The sequence below is a fragment of the Peromyscus californicus genome, unplaced genomic scaffold, assembly GCF_007827085.1.
Source record: "Peromyscus californicus insignis strain IS unplaced genomic scaffold, ASM782708v3 Scaffold_14__1_contigs__length_90479793_seg_2, whole genome shotgun sequence".
In the NCBI taxonomy this organism is placed as follows: domain Eukaryota; kingdom Metazoa; phylum Chordata; class Mammalia; order Rodentia; family Cricetidae; genus Peromyscus; species Peromyscus californicus.
In genome coordinates, this window is record NW_026294436.1 from 43,911,092 (window position 1) to 43,928,439 (window position 17,348).

General features: G+C 41.8%; 1 protein-coding gene and 1 long non-coding RNA gene across 4 annotated transcripts in view; one reads left to right on the forward strand and one right to left on the reverse strand.

The window, feature by feature from the left end:
* The window catches only part of Astn1 (astrotactin 1), a 327,875-nt gene that overhangs the window by 179,211 nt on the left and 131,316 nt on the right, over window positions 1–17,348 (forward strand). The gene's annotated exons all lie outside the window — the stretch shown is intronic.
* On the reverse strand, window positions 6,723–16,359 carry LOC128109849 (uncharacterized). 2 transcript variants are annotated; one of them, XR_008217937.1, is made up of 3 exons: window positions 16,207–16,359; window positions 15,783–15,940; window positions 6,723–14,213 (listed from the first exon to the last, which is right to left on the reverse strand). It is a non-coding gene; the product is annotated as an uncharacterized LOC128109849 (long non-coding RNA). The 2 variants fall into 2 exon arrangements; XR_008217938.1 differs by having other exon boundaries at window positions 16,139–16,359.

Consider the following 17,348-nt stretch of genomic DNA (forward strand, 5'->3'; position numbering starts at 1 on the left):
AATATGCACATGTGCACGCGCACACACACACACCACACACCTCAAAACATATGTGTGTGTGTGTGTGTGTATGTGTGTGTGTGTGTGTGTGTGTGTGTGTGTGTGTGTGTGTTATGATTTAAAACTCAGTAGTACATTGGTCAGCATCACAGAGGGATGAACAGAACTCCTTGAACTCTGATGCCAACATCTAGGTTGTTTTCATTATACCACAGTGGAGTTCAATAACTGGAATCACCTTTTCCTACCCAAGTAGTCTCCTTCCCACCTAGTGGCTACTTTTATTGTTTTATTAACAAATAAGAAATCAAGATTTAACTCCATTGGTGGTCTCAGAGCAACAATACAAACAAATCTCCTTCAACTCCTAGTTTATTAATCTTTCCACAGGGTTTCCCACACTGAGATTAGTGTGTTGGCTTAGGAAATTCAGCCAGTGACAAGCTTGCCACTCATGGTTGACTTTTGGATTTAAGACCTTTGCATTCTGTAGTGTCCAGACTTCTGTTGTAGATGACTGTAAAATGACAGCACAAACAGCTACACAAAACCCGAGGTTACATAAGCCCAATTAGCTCTATAGTTGCAAGTCTCCCATGAGGCTTCCAGGCGCTAGTTCTCAGAATGGCGTCATCCGTCCATCCATGCTGATGTACAGCAGGGACTCTTCACTCTATAACCATGTGAAAATACTGACTTTAAGAGGAGTCAGGGTTCATTACTGTGAGATGGTCACCAGATGGTCAACTCTGGGAAATGCCTGCCTGAAGTTGAGTTGACATTACCAGTGAACAATAATACTTCACATGCTTGCTATTAAAGCATTTCTGTCCTCTGCCCTCCAGGTCCAGAAGCAACACTTGTGATGATCAGATTCACAGTAACAAACTGGCCTCTACATGATCCTTTTAGTCAGCCTTCTAAGTGCTTGTATTCATTACTTTTCTTGTGGTGGTGGCAAAATATCGAACAGAAGCAACTCCAGAAAGGTTTATTTTGGTTCCCCATTGTAGTGGGGAACATAAGAGCATAAGGTGGCTGGTCACATTGCATCCACAGTTGGCAAGCAGAGAGAGAGGAATGCTTGTGCTCAGCTAGCTTTCTCTTGTTGAGGCATCTTGGGACCCCAGCCCATGGGACGGGACCACCCTCATCCAAGATGGTCTTCCCACCTCAGTTAACTAGGTCTCAAAATCCCTCAATTATATGTTCATCTGCTAGGTCATCCTAGATCGTGTGAAGTTGGCCGTCAATTTTACTAACACACCACTAGATGAGATTTAATTCTTACTTCCAAACTTTAAGGTAAGGTTTGTGTCCACATTTTACAGGCAAGAATATAAACTCTCATTCCCTACAGAAGACTGTGTTTGGTCAAGCACTTCAAGGGCAGTTGCTCCCCAGAGGCTCGAGATGAAAGCAGGGACGAGGCTGAAATTTAGCTTTAGATTTCTGAGGACAGAGACTTCAAGAGTTGAGACTAGTTTAAAACAGTAAGTATGTGTTCTGAGTTGAGAATCTTTCAGAATGGTGTAGCGTCCTACAGAGGATAACAAGTCACTAGAGGGACCTTGCTGGAGGCCTAAGCACAGTAAGTGCCATTGGCTTCTGCCCAATTCAGGTAAAATGGCACTTCAGCTAGATTTATACTGAGGGGCCCTAGGCTGTGATTGTCTGTGGGGACAGGCATTTGTTGCTGAGTATTTCTGTGCTATTGTTAGTGGAAAATCGTGGCCAGCATTCAGCCACAGTGACTCATCTTAGCAGAGTGCTTGCACCACATATAGCAGGACTCCATCCAGAGGTCCACAGTTGCCCACCTCCTGACACAAATAAGAGTGAATGGAGCACTTGGATAGGTCTTTGCTGTGGGCAAATTTCATAGCCCTTGCCCAGTGAGTCATGAGTGAGTAATATATTGTTCATATCTGAAAGACAGGCTTACCCATTTTACCCATGCTACCTGACTTAGGGACCAGGTCATCTGGGACATATTCAGAAGTTTTTCTCTCAGGCATAGTCTTGGATATTCTTAACAGATTCCACTCAATTTTGCTCAAATTATTTCCTGTTACCTAACAAACTGCACTACTTAGGTTAATGTTTACCCACCCATTTTATTATTTTACTTTAGGTGCTGGGCATTAAATTCAGAACCTCTCGCAGGCTAGGCAAGCACCCTACCACTGAGCACCATCCACAGCCCTCACCTGTTTACATTTAACCTTTATGAGACATAGTATAACATAATGGAAGAGGCAGAGTATGACAGACATAAGCTCAAATCTTTCTTTTACTTAAAAAGACCTTTGCTTTTGGCTAATGTTATGACTTTTACAAGCTTTGATTTCATTGTAATTAACAATAAAATAATAGTATCTGTTTAATAAAATTATCATAAGGATTATTGAGAAAACCTAAAGAAGATGTGTTGTATTCAGTGGTATTTTAAGCTTGTAAGTTCTGTATCAGTACACAGTGTGTGTCCTCACCAATCTTGTTTAGCATCAGTTGTGACCCAATTTGTCCTCCTATGATCTTTCACCAAATGGTGCAATTTTCATGTCAGTTTGGTAGGGGAGTCTAGCCGAACCTACCACCAGAATGTAAATTACACCACAGGAAAAGCAGTGTCGCCTGTGTCCTTTCACTCTCATATCTGCACATACTGTCAGCATCATAGTGGGAACTCAGTCAATATCTGTCAAATAAGTGAAAAGGTGTGCCCATCTTAAGAAATCCTTCCTGGGCTGGTGTCTGATTGAGGATTATCAAGTTTTCATGTGGTTTGGGAAAGACATAATCAGACCTCTGTTTTCTAAAGGTAGCTACAGGTCTTATATAAAACCTTATTAAATTTGAGCTTCTCTCATGGAAGTGGTGAGTCACATACCTAATTTTAGGCATGAGAGCAGGAGTGTATCAGCTGGATCACTGACAAATCTAGAAGCTTCGAGTCAGAAGTCCACCTCAAGGTCACATTATCCATTGTGCCACTCTGCATAGACGCCCCCCCCCCTTGCAGTCTATGGAGCAGATGGGCTTCCAAACACTGTTTGAACATTGTTAGTGACAGCCACAATGGGATTTGATGAGGCAGCTCACTCTACTGTTGCAATGTGGATTCTTAAACAGATCTTTGGGCTGAATAAAAATGTGTTTCCGCGTGACTTTCACCCGTGTGGTCAGTTCTGTCCTTTCGAAGAGGAGTGACTGCCTTCCTCCTGTGCCCCGCTGCTAATTGCTATGGTAGCTTGATGCAGATTACAAAACTGTGCTGAACGTTTGTACAGTGTAGGGTGGATGCCTGAGAAAAAATAACATCGTCAGGTGTGGGCTGACTGGATCTTAATTTTTCTGATGTTTCAGATCATTGTGTACAGATAAATGTTTCCAGACTTTTCCCCTCAAAATGCTTAAATCTTCCAACTATTCTCTCTCTTTCTCCCCTCCTGTGTGTGTGTGTGTGTGTGTGTGTGTGTGTGTGTGTGTGTGTGTACATGTGTGTGAAATGTATAAGGTATACATGTGTATGTGGAGGCTAGAGTTCTGAATCACATGTTTTCCTCAGTCATTCTCCACCTTAGTTTTTTGAGTCAGAGTCTCTCACTGAGCCTGAAGTTCACTAATTCTGCTAGGCTGAGTCGAGCTAGTGAACTTCAGGGATCTGCCTGTCTCTGCGTCACCTGGGATAAGGTTATAGATGTACACTGGCTTTAAAACAAATCAGTTAGATTAGTTAGCAGTATGTTTTTATTTTCTTTTTTAATTATAATTTTTAGCTTTTGAAATTATATTATAATTACAGTATCCCATCTTACATTTCCTATCCAACCCTTCCTATGTGACACCCCCCACCTTGCTCTCTCTCAAATTAATGAAATTCATGGTTTCTTTTTCTTTAATCAGCATATATAAATAAATATATATATATATATATATATATATATATATATATAGTTTATGTCTATCTGTTCCTAAATATATAAGTACAGCCCATATACTATTACTTATATGTATATATTTTTAGGACTGATAATTGGTATTGGATAACCAATAGAGGGATTCTTCCCAGAAGAAATGATTTCTCAGCATTCCTTCATTGCCTGGAGCTCTTTGTCTAGGCTTGAGGTCACCAATTGGGGTTTTCCTGCTAGGTCCTGGGAGTGTTTGGATTTGGAGAAAAAAAAAATCACATGATGAAAAGGTAGACTTTAACATGGAGAACTAAACTGCTTCAGACATCAGCAAAGTACATTTGAAGAAATCATTGCAGTGTCCCATGGTCCATACAAGTGAGGAAGAGAGACCACATGTCAGGTACATCCTTCTAAGTGATGAACTATTCTAGTTGTTATGTCTGACACCTAGTTTAGGCAGTAACAGGCCATGTTTACTAAGTGCTTTCTTGGTCACAGGCATTATTTAAAGTGCTTATGGATATGCACACCAGTTCCTCAGCAAATTTTGGGGGTGAGGAAGGCAGGACACAAGGGGACGCATACCTTCCATGAGATCCCACGGCAAGAGTAGAAGGAGGTGGGAGGACCTCAGAAGTCTGGTCACAGGCTCTCTGTGAGGTCTGGGGATGACTATGACCACCATAGAAGTATTCAGATAGGTCTCCCGAAGCAGTTCCCCTCAAAGTAGACCCAGCATCCTTTGCAGCCCTACGGAACCATGTGTTCATGCCAGACTTCTCTGGGACATTTCTTCACTTCTAGTTCCCTTATTCTACCTTTTTTTGCAAGGCCAGCCCAAATAACTGCTCCACCATAAAACCTTCCCAGATCCCCATTTGGAAGCTACCTCCAACTTTGGTTGATTCAGGCTTGTGACTTTCTTGTGCCACTTTGTGTCCTGTACTATCTTGTCTTGACACCCTGTTAATTAATAAGGCTTTTGGAACAAGGGTGCATTTTTGAGCATCTTTCTCAGCTATACACAATGGGTGTCCAATAAAAAATTAAATAATGGCTTCTAGTGAGTTTTCTAATATTATGAGATATGGAGTCACAGGATAGATGTTTATGTGAGGGTCATGAAGTGGGGACTGTCTTGACTTTGCTTGTAACACATCACTTCTACTAGGGATTTCTTCTTTGCTATCCACCCTTTAATGACCCAGAAGCCCTCTGTGATCTAGTTCATTTCAGAGACAGGAAGTTTTAGTTTCTATAGAACTGTGCCAGAGGAACCTAAGAGGTAAGACTCTACAGATCATCTGGGTCCAATTCCCGGCTCTACCCCTTGTTAACTACCTCCTTCCCTTGAGCAAATCCCTGAGCTCTCTGCATCTTCACTTCCTCTCCTATGAAGTAGAGTCATTCATTAATAGTAACTATTTCAGAGGCCCAGTTAGAAATGAAGTCATCACTCAGTCTTCACAGATGACTGGCTCCAGTAACCCCTCCTACACTCAAAATCCAGGAAGGTTTGTGCCCCTGTGACGTTTGCATTTGACCTATGAGCATCTTCCTGGATTCTTTAAATTACCCCTAGCTTACTTCTAGGAACCAAATACATTGTAAACACTCAGTAAACAGTTCTGTGCTGTGTCGCTCAGGAAACAATGAGAAGGAAATGTCTCCACGGGTTCAGTACAGGTGCAATTCTTCTCAGGTTGGAGAACCTGGAGGCTGGCTGTAAATGACAGAATCATGGAAGGCAAGGGCATAGGCTCCTGGAGATGGTTGGTAACACCAGTGAAAATACAATTAGACAGTTCTTTTTTTCAGAACAAAGGACTCTAGCTAGCAACAGACATAACACTTGCTAGGGAAACGGTTTTTAAGAAGAGAGGCCTTACTTCCACTGTTCAAAACCTTTGAACTCCAGCCACTGCTTAGCAGTCCACAGGCAGCCTGGGTTTTATTTAGTTTGGTTTTTGACTTTTGTTTTCCCCTCTGCTAGCTTCAAAGATACTCCTGTTCTTCAAAAGCCTTGTCTTACTCTTGCCCGAATTGTGCTTTGCACTGGGCAGGGGAGGGTGTTGTTGGACACAATATCCTAAACTTGGGCCTCTTGCCTAATTACACTGCAGTCAGATGTTCCACGGAAGCCCCCAGCATGGCAGATGCCCTCTTTGAAGTCATTAGTCTTCACAGCAGGGAAGGCGCATCATCAAAGACTCTGTTTCCCAGCACTCCCTGCTGCACCCTTGTGCACTAGAGGATTGGGGGAGGGGAAGGAGAGGAGCCTATACATGCATTAAGTCTACTGTTTTCTGGGTCCTGATTCACAAATCCTTTGAACTGAAGCTCAGGGAGAAGATGATGATGTTATCTCAGGATTTCTCCCCATCCTTGCTATCTTCAACCAATTTAGAAAATAAATTTACAATGGCCTGGAATATAAAATGTAGAGCATGATTGGAGTTTGAGTTGGTAACCTAAGGCACTATGAGATAGGGGTTAACAAGAAAAATAAATGTTTCTGAGGATATAGATACTGAAAATATAATTGATAATCACTATAAGCTGTAAAGCTGAAAAATAACTGCTCTCTCTCTCTCTCTCTCTCTCTCTCTGTGTGTGTGTGTGTGTGTGTGTGTGTGTGTGAATAAGAGGATTAGTAGGGCCCTAGTTTGCTTTTTGCTTTTGTCTTTGTTGTTATTGTGTTATTGTTGTTTTGTTTGTTCTTGTTCCTGGTGTTTTTCTTTTTTGGTTTGTTTGTTTGCTGATATATATATATATATATATATATATATATATATATATATATATATATATTACTTTGAGTTTTACTTTTTATTTATTGAGGACATCGGAAACATCTTTATTTCGAATCTGTTTCTTGAGCCCCCTTTGAAACTATTTAGCTAATGTGAATAAAATAATGTTTATCAAGCCAGCCTACCCTGATCTTTCTTTGGAAGACCCATGGTCACACTCCATTATAGAATTCTTAAGGGAAAGAGACTGGCATAGAGTCCAGGTCTCTGAGATGCCCTCTTGAAGTTTGCCATCGAGCACCCCCAGATCTCCCCTTGTGTTCATTCTGTGGACCTCTCACGCATGCGCATAAACTGATCTATATGACCACAACTGTCCAGGAAGGAGCTTTATCTCTCCTTGTGTCATTTGACAGGCTAATCTGGCTCCCACATCCTTAATTATTTCCCATGTCCTTCCCCTGCAGCCACCAAAAGGATTTATCATTAAGATCTACCCATTTCACACTCTGCCTCAGACTCATCAGTTGTCTTTGTGGCCCTACAGAAAAGCAATGAGAAGCTGTCAAAGATGAGTTACAAGCGCTCTCTGTCCAAGTTTCTGTCAAGCCCTCCATCCCTTTTACTCCAATCACTCTCTGCCTGAGATGAGATGTCAGTGAGGCTTTTGCAGAGGCTGCATGTACACCATGCTATGTCCATGTCTCTATTACTTCTGTCTGCAGATGTGTATTGTTTTGGAAGCATTCTCTTATACTCTTCATCTGGATAACCAAGCATCTTATTAGTGTTTAAGTCTATATTGATGTGGCTCTTTCTGCAATGCTCACCAATGCTATCCAGTCTTGAAGAATCCCTCTGCCTTTCCTGCTATCCTGCTATACACAGTAGCAGATATGTTATTGGTTTCAAATGATAATTACAATAATCTGCTAACTATAATCATCCGTGTGTCTATCTCCTCATGCCCCTGCTATACCAAATTGCAAGTTCAGGTTTATGTCATTTTCATTTTTATAACTCTGTGGTGTTTGCTGTCACATTCATTACTACTAAGCACCAAATGACTGTTCATGGAGTGAATAAATGAATGGTTGCACTTGAGGTTAAGCATGCAAGTTCTAGCAAACCTCTACATGATACCTAGTGTTTAATCTCTTTTGTCTCCTAAGGAGAAATCAGTGTTTTATTATTCAGTCACTTAAAAAACCCTTACTGGCATCTCAGGTATTGTCTTAGGTACCTGGGAGAAAAGGATGAATAATAACAACTAGCCATCATTCAGGGCTTATGGTATATGGTAGACCTTGTACAAAGCTCTTAATTCACTTAGTCTCTATAACAAACTTATAAGTAGGTACTGTCAAGGTCCATCTGCAATTTGTAACTGGATAAATTATTCTCAATTAATATTGGAGATACATCCCAATAAATTTATCATATGCTGAAAATGCCATAGGTCAAAATGTATTTAGTCTGGTGTGGTGGCTCACACATATAAACCCAATACTTAGGAGAATGAAGTGGGAATTTTTTGAATGCAGAGTAAGCCTGGACTACATAGTTAAATCCTGCAAACCCCTCCGTCCCTCATCCAAATATTTACTTAACAGACAAGAACCTATGAACTTAGTTGCTTAGCATTGGAGAGTATTACTGAGTCACCTGGCAACTGTGTGGCTTGACTGGGAACTGTGACTTTGTCCAACATCACTAGAGAAAATAATATTTGGCATTACTAACCAGATAAAAATCCAAAACTCAAAATTCAAAGTATAATTTCTACTAGTTGCATGTAATATCAGCCCCCTCTACATAAACTCATGTGCACTATTAACCATTCTTAAGTGTAAAATTACCTGTGTGAGGCTGTCTTCCCTTAAGGACCCTAGAAACAACTTATAGATGAAGATGTAATCCAAGAGCAATGTGGGTGAAGGGGCAAGGCAGCTGTGATTGGCCAGAAGGAAAATCAAAAGCAAGGTCATCACCTATTTACCTAGCTAAAGCATTGTATGAAGACCATTTTGGATATATGCTATATAATATACAAAGGCTCTTAAATGCATTTTTGTGTACAGCAAAATAGCATAGAATAGGTCATTTGCAAGCAATAGAAGTTGACTTAGCTCTGGAGTCTGTGAAGTCCAAAGGTATTAGCATTGGGCAATGGCTACATGTGCCATGACAGGGGAGCAGGCAACCACAAATAAGACAGCACAGATAAGGCAACTCACTTTTATAGCAATCCCGCTCTAGAGCAGTGGCTATCAACCTGTGGGTTGTGACATCCTTGGGGAGTCAAACAATCCTTTCACAGGGGTCACCTAAGACCATCAGAAAACATGGATATTTACATTATGATTCATAACAGTAGCAAAATTAGTTACGAAGTAGCAATGAAAATAATTTTATGGCCACAACTTGAGAAACTATATTAAAGGAAGGCTGAGAACCAGTGCTCTAGAGATAACTTACCCATTTCTGAGATAACATTCATCCATAAGTCAAATATGTTTAGGTAGATAGACTCTTAATATTTTTAAGACAGTGATTAAATTTCAGCAGAATTTTAAAGGGGACATTCCAAACCACAGCAAGCCATCACTGGTCCCCTCAAACTTGTGTTTTTCTCACATACAAAGCAGATTCATTTCACCTGATAGCCCCAAATTTTCAATTCATCCCAACATAAAGTTTAAAGTCCAAAGTGCAGAGTTTCATCTAAGCTAGATGTAGATAACACATAAGCATGATTCATCCTGAAGCACATTCCTGCTAGCTGTGAGCCTATGATTTCAAACTTTCTGCTTCCAGAATGCAGTGGCAGGATAGGAACAGAGTAGCCATTTATATTCCAAAAGAAAGCAATAGGCAAGAAAATAGGGGTAACTGGTCCCAAGGAATCCCAAAACCTAACAGGGAAAACATTGAGTTTAAAGCAGAAAGGTATTCTTCAACCCCATGTTTTACAACAGGACACACTGGACTTGACTCCCAACCCTCTCACTCTTCTGTCTTTATGTCTAAGACCTATTTCTCTAGGGTTGAAGTCTCATTCCTGTGGCTGTCCTAGGCTGACACTTCATGCTCATAACTTTGCCATTCTAGGGTTTTTAGTGTGGCATCATCTCAATAGTTTCACTATGCAGGAGCTTCTTGCAATCTTTGGCAAGTGTTTGTCTGGACATCCTCCTCATTAGCATCCTTTGGATCTTACCCAGGATAACTATGCTCTTCTAGCTCTTACATTCTGGAAACCTGAAGACCTATGAAGATGTGGACTTTGCCAAGGTTTGCCAGTTCTACCTTCTAGATCAACAGCCAGAGTGATACAGGTTAGTTTGTACCTGGGGTCAGTTAAGATGTGACTTAGGAACACTGTGCTAGATTGGAGAGCACAGGCCCCAGGAGGCTCCAGGCATTGAGCCCATAGAAGGTCTCTAGATTTTCTCTCCAGAAACCATTCTACCCTTCTAGATCTCTGGGCCTGTTAGACAGTGGAGGGAGTGGGGGGTTGGTGCTTTAATCTCTTTTTCCTATGGTCGTCCTTCATTTGGGGGCAGGTCTGCAGCACCAGTATTTTTTCCCATACATATTTTTTTTTTTTTTTACCCATAGAAAGTCAGGTTCCAAATTTCCTAATCTAATTTTAATTGTACACCTTTAAATCATCTCTCTGTTCTTGATCTCATTATATGTGTCTAAAGTAACCATGTTAACATAGCAGTTTGAATGCCTGAGGAACCACGTATCCTGATTCATCACTCCTGAGTTTTGCTTTCCATAAAGCTCCATATGGGACATAGACAGAACTTTATCAAGTTCTTTGCAATTGTGTAACAAAGATGGCTTTTACTTCATCTTTTGATAGCTCACCCCCAGCCCCCTGCAGAGACTTTGTTATGTTTGGGTGTAGTTGACTCCATAGAGGTTCATGTGCTTGGAATTTTACCCCATTGTTGCAGTGTTAAGTAGTGAAATCTTAAGAGGCGGGAACTGTTGCAAGACGGTCAGGTCATAAGGAAAGGGATCTTGCTGGTGTTACAGACTGACTACGACCTGGAAAGAGTAGGCTGTCATAGAGTGAGGCACCCATGCATGTTGTCTCTTCTGGACTAGTGCACATCTCATAAGAATGGCCTTCACTGTCTCTATCAACAATCCAGTCACAACTATTGAGGAACCTCCAAATGACTTTACTGTAGCTTTGATCTTCTGAGTCCTCCTTCATCAGAATCACTCTTTTTTTTTTTTTTTTTTTCGTTTTTCGAGACAGGGTTTCTCTGTGTAGCTTTGCACCTTTCCTGGGACTCGCTTGGTAGCCCAGGCTGGCCTCGAACTCACAGAGATCCACCTGGCTCTGCCTCCCGAGTGCTGGGATTAAAGGCGTGCGCCACCACCGCCCGGCCAGAATCACTCTTAATGCTGCAGTCATGCAAATATAAGGTTGCTCTGTGTAGTCCTTACAATTCATCTATGCTTTTCACATTGTCAATTTCCAAAGGCACTTATTTCAAATGTTTGCTATATCAACACCTGTTCTATTCTTAGTCAATTTCCCCCTGCCTTGACAATACCATAGACTAGGTCATTTATAAACCAGAGAAGGTTTTTTTAGTTCTGGAGCTGAGAAGTCTAAAAGCATATGCTAGCATCTGGTGAGGGACTCTATACTGTGGCATAACACAGAAGAAAGGACAAGTGACCACATATGCTTCAGAGACAGAAAAACGAAGCCAAATCATATTTATAAGAAATCTTCTTGTGAAAACTTACCCACTCCTATGAGAACATAAATGACCTTCATTACCTAAGCCAGTGGTTCTCAACCCCATGGGTCGAGACCCCCTTGGCAAATCTCTGTCTCTACAAATATTTACATTACAGTTCATAACAGTAGGCAAATTACAACTATTAAGTGGCAATGAAAATAATGTTATGGTTGGGGGGTCATCGCAACATGAAGAACTATATTGAGGGTTCACAGTATTATGAAGGTTGAGAACCACTGACCTAAGTAAGCTCGTCTACAGGCACTACCTCTTATAACCATCACAAAGGTAATTGCATTTCAATTTGAGTTTTGTAGGGAGTAGGGAAGTCAAGGTACAAGGCTTGTGGAAATCTGGACTTCTGAACAGTCCATGTTTGGTGAAGGGTTGGCAGGAATGGGGATTTATTTATTTATTTTTTTCCTTGCCAGTCTCCTAATTTCACAGGAGTTGTTAACTCAATTCCCATGCATATCAGAGTGCATGAAGCTGAGTTGTGTGCTCTCTCTCTCTCTCTGTCTCTCTCTCTCTCTCCTTCTCTGTCTCTCTCTCTCTTTGTCTCCCTGGCTCTGTTTTTCTTCTCTCTGTGTCTCTTTATCTCTTTATATCTCTCTCTTTCCTACACACTCATACACAGAGACCCATACACTCAAACACAAACACACACATGCACATACACACACACACACACACACACACACACGCACACACACACACCTCACATGTACATGAGTCACTGATAGGGATCAGTCTCAAGTGAGGAATCGATGATGAAATCCACAGTTGTCACAGATCCAGGTGTAATATGCATAAAGTACAAGGTTTATGAAAGGGGTACAAGGAAGTTAGAAGCTAGCTTTTAAATATGTGAAACCAATGAATGGGTGAGTTGAGATGAATAAATTAATATGATAAACACCTGAACAGTGACATATATATATATATATATATATATATATATATATATATATATGAATGAATAGAACACAGTGCTCTTGCTGCACCCCACATACAATTAATAGAACCCTAATACAGATGGGACAAAGGCTCACCCTGTGGCAAATGGGATCTAATAAAGCCCCCTGCAGCTTAGCTTAGGCCACTTGAGAGTGCATCTGTAGCACAGATACAGCTAAACGTTGTAGAAGACGGATTTCTGGAAAGAGAATGTCCCTGGAACAGCTACAAGATGCAGGGTGGGGGAAACGGAGCTTTGGATACAGATCATCCTGTTCCCAGTCACCTCTAACTCATCCCACAGAGCTTTCCCAGAATACTCGTTTCTGTTCTCCTGTCGCCACTGTCACAGTTTAAAAGACTCTTCCCTGGAGCACGGCAGCACTTACACATGACCACATGACCACATGACGAGAGCTCAGGCCAGTATTCTTGTCGGTCTTCCCACAGGACTCCAAATGTCTTACGGACATGGTCTGTTCCTTCTTGGTTCTGTGCTATGCATGTGATATAGACTTCCTGGTTGGTTGTAGACAACAAGTGCTTGTATTAGTCACCTGCAGTTACTGTAACAAAAGCTTAGGCTGGATGTGGTGGCTTATCCTTATAATTTGACACAGGAAGCAGAAGGAGGAGGATTACCAGGAAAGAAACCATGGCCAGCCTGGGCTACAGAGATACCTGCCTAAAACAAAATAAATAAATAAATAAATAAATAAAACCAACAACAACAACAACAAACCCATTCCTGCCCACCATCTTAGCGAACATTGAGGAAGGGAAGAGAGGTTAGAAAGACTGTAAGATCCAAAGGTTGGGAGGAATGATGTCAAACTGTCTTCTGGACACTGTTGTACTCATGAACTTCCAGCAACTGTGGTTGTCTGCACAAAATGACAACATCCCATCATGGAGAGAGGTGATCACAATGACCTAGGCCTAGATGAGGATAACTGTCAATTAAAGGTTGCTGGAGTAGAGATTGCCAGTTTTCTTCAGGGAAGTGGCCCCTGGTAGGTGGCCCATGCTACAGTGGGTAGCCCTACCCCCAGGAGCTTTGAACAGCACTCATTGGATTCAATGAATTTTTCAAAAGGAGGAAATGAAGGAGACATGGCTGCAGGTGATCTAGAAGGAATCCAAGGAGGAGTGGGTGTAGATATGATCTAAATGCATTATTGAACATACATCAGAAATTATTTGTTCACAGTTGAAGAGGCTACAAGGCGCAGGGTGGAGTGTGCTTCAGTTAGCCATGGCTGACTTTCAGGTGGACACACTCTCTTTGTCTTTATACAGTAAAAGGAGCTCCGGGACCACCCTTCCTCTTCTTATAAGGACACCAGTCCTGCTGAGTAAGAGTTCCACCCTCTATTCCTCTTTCATTTTAGCCACCTCTTTAAAAGCCTTCACTCTAGCTTGTCACAAAGGGATTTAGGGCTTCAGCATCTGGATTTCAGGTGAGGTACAATTCTTCCCACATCCGTGCTGGGTAAGCATTAAATCAGAATGAATGACAGAGCTGATGTCTGTAGTCTCAGGACCTCACTGCGCTCTTCTGAAGGGAAGAGTAGCAGGGGTCTCTTTATCCTTCTGAGACACTCCCCCTTTAGCAGCCTCCACCCAAGTAACACTCAGCAAGGACTGCAGATCTCATCTCAGGAGAGATGGCAAATCCCAAGAGGGAGGGAAGGAGGCAGGTGTTTCTCTTGTTCTCTGAGTATGTACAAACCAGTGGAGGGCTTTCCAATCTTCATCTAGCCTGCTTCTTCAGGGCAGGAGGCACACTGGACCCATGGTGGCAGTTTCTAATGAGATTCAAGGCAAAATTCTCACTCAAAATGGTTATCTTTGGAATTTTTGATATATATAAATAAACACACCCACTATGTATAAACACTATATATCTAAACACACACTATATAAACACTATATATAAAAACACACTATATATAAATATATAAACACAATATACCACAAATTAAATATATAAACACACTATATTTATATATATGAAATATACAAATAAAATATATACACATTACATACACACACATATACACACATACACACACATATACACACATACACACACACATACACACACACACACACACACCCATTCAAGGCAGGGTGGCAGCCAGGACTTGACTTCTAAATTTTTCCTGTGTCCTTCAGACCCATATTTTTAACACTATGGGGAAGGAAATTAATCTGGATGAGATCAACTTTAATTCTGTTCTTTAGGTCCAGCTCACATGCTAGGAAATATCACCATTAGTAGCAGAAATAGCTGTCATTTGTTGGAGGCCTACCTACTCTGTCCTTAGAGGGAATTTTACCCATACTTTGCTTAAATTAGTGGTTCTCAACTTGTGGGTCATGACCCTATGGGAGGTCGAAGGACCCTATCACAGGTGTCACCTATGACCACCAAAAAGCACAGATATTTACATTACGATTCATAACAGCAGCAAAATTACAGTTATGAAGTAGCAATGAAAATAATTTTATGCTTGGGGGTCATCACAACATGGGGACCTGTATTAAAGAGTCACAGCGTTAGGAAGGTGGAGAACCACTGTCTTATATCATGCCCTACACATGGGCCACAATTGCCATTTTATAGGACCATTGTGAAGTATTTTATATTATCAAGCAAACAGCAGTGTGTGTCAGATGCTATATAGGCTACTTTGAATTTATGGCTATTGCTTTTTCCTAATGGCTACCAAGTTGTAGATATAAATACTAACTCTGTAGTAAATGAAACTTGTAGCTATTTTCTTCAGCCTAAGGAAGCTGTGAAAACCCGGGAGTCACCTTGGAGAATCTCTTTTTACTTTTTCTTGAGGCTCCCCTACGAAGGTGAGCATTATCTCCAGAGCTTGCCTCTGGGGATGCCACCATCAGAAGGTCAAATAAATTACTACATGGCTTAGAAGCACCTGAAGCCAAGACTTGAGCTCAAGGCTGGGAGGCTCTGAAACCCATCCCCCCGTGTGCTGCTCTCCGGCAGACTTAAGGGAGATCAGGTCTTAAGACTGTCAGAGCTAAAACAGGCTTCCCACTAATCCAGCTGGTCACACAGCTGATTAATGCTGAATTATCTGGGATCAGGTCCCCTGATGCCTGCTTGTGCATTTATTTCCTCTTCAATGAACTTTTTCTTCCCAGCTTTGGACAACCACTCATAATGGCTTCTACAGCTTTCACAGTCAGATGCAGAAGGAACGTATTTTATTACCTGAAGTGCAGAAAAATGAGGGACATTGGGGAAGAGGAGCAAAACTAATTCTAGGGGGGGGCAGGTATTAGTTTACAGGGAGAGACGAAAAGAACAAACACAGGGTATACAATTTGGTGAGCATACTTACATGAGATATGTCCATGCTCTAGTAACATCCATATGATAACAATGTCATGAGACAGGGCAGAAAAATTATTGAAGTAGATATAAGATGATGTGGGAAGTATGGATGTCATACACATCTCTGCATTGCCTGAATGATGGACAAGGTCCTGTGTAACATACCTAGGGATGAGGGATAGGAATAGCTGATCTCTGGGCATTTACCTAAGTCATTCCTGTAGGCTGCTTTTATAGTTCTTTAACCACCCAGTTCTTCATAGTCTTCTTTCCTCTCTTCTGTATTTATTATGACCTCTCCAACCTCCTTTCTATTTTTTCCCCTCTGTATTTTTTTTTCTGCCACCACCTCCTCACACTCACACTTGGCTTCCCTTATCCCTCTGATTGTTCTTCCCCATCTTCCTCTTCCTCCGGGTCCTTCTTGGTACCTGGTATACTGCATGCTGCTGTTCTTCCTCTCCTCCCTCCAAAAGAGAAGATGAAATTTGCTGCTCTGACAAAGAGAACAAAAGCTGAAAGTCCCTGCCAAAGTTACAAGGACAGCATTTTCTCTTTTTAGGGGATTTTAATTTTAAAATGAAAAAAAAAAATCCAACCTCCTCCTCCTCCTCTTCCTCCTCCTCCTCCTCCTCCTCCTCCTCTTCCTCCTCCTCCTCCCCCCAACCAACCCCTGCTGCGCTTGCACTGCTGTGAGCCTCAGGGGAAGGCTGGGAGCATCCACGGAGGGACAGCCAGATAAAAAGCTGCTCCTTGGTTCAGATCATTTCTGCACTCGTGTTCCCTCCCATCTTCGGCTCCTTTTGACTGTGTTTGTCGGAGATCCAGGCAGAAAATGGTAGCATTAGCATTTTTAATAAAGGAAACTGGAGGAAAGGGAGGCAGCTCAAGAAAGCTGAAGGAGGGAAGGAAGCCCAAATCCACTGACAGTCAACACTCCCTTTTAGAGCCAGAGAGAGCTCAAGGTGGGGGCAGGGGGAGGCAAGCAAGAGAAGCAGGAGTTTACAAAAAGTATTCAGGCTGATATAATTGGAGCTTTGAGCACAGGCAGAAACAGTTGGGAGGTGGGAAATTGCTGTGCTGGATTGAGTTTGGCTCAACTTGATACTGAGGCCCAGCATTGTGAAATGTTTTCTAATTTAGCCCATTTTCTCTGTCTTCCTGGAATGAGCCATTATTCGTCCATTACTGGCAAAAATTATGGTCCAGGCTAACCCCTTCCTTTCTTTTCTCCTCTTCCTCTTCTCTGTGCTCTCCATAGGAAAGCAGAAGAAATACACTGGAGGCAGGGGGCCACGTGTGCCCTTCATTTAAAAAGAGAAAGTGACCCTCGGAGACCTGGTGTGACTGGCATTCTCTTCCCCTTCCACTTTCCAGAGGATGCGAATGCAAAACTTTAATGGAGTTGCTAGGTTTGCGTTTTGTGTGTTTGGCCATTGTACCTCTGCAGGATGAAGCTTAATTGGCTCTTTCCCTACCACCGAAAGAGACGGAAAAATATCACCAAGTGGAGGTTACTGTTCTTCAAAGAAAGTGGCAGTGATTAGATCTAATGCCTTTGACAGCTGGATAA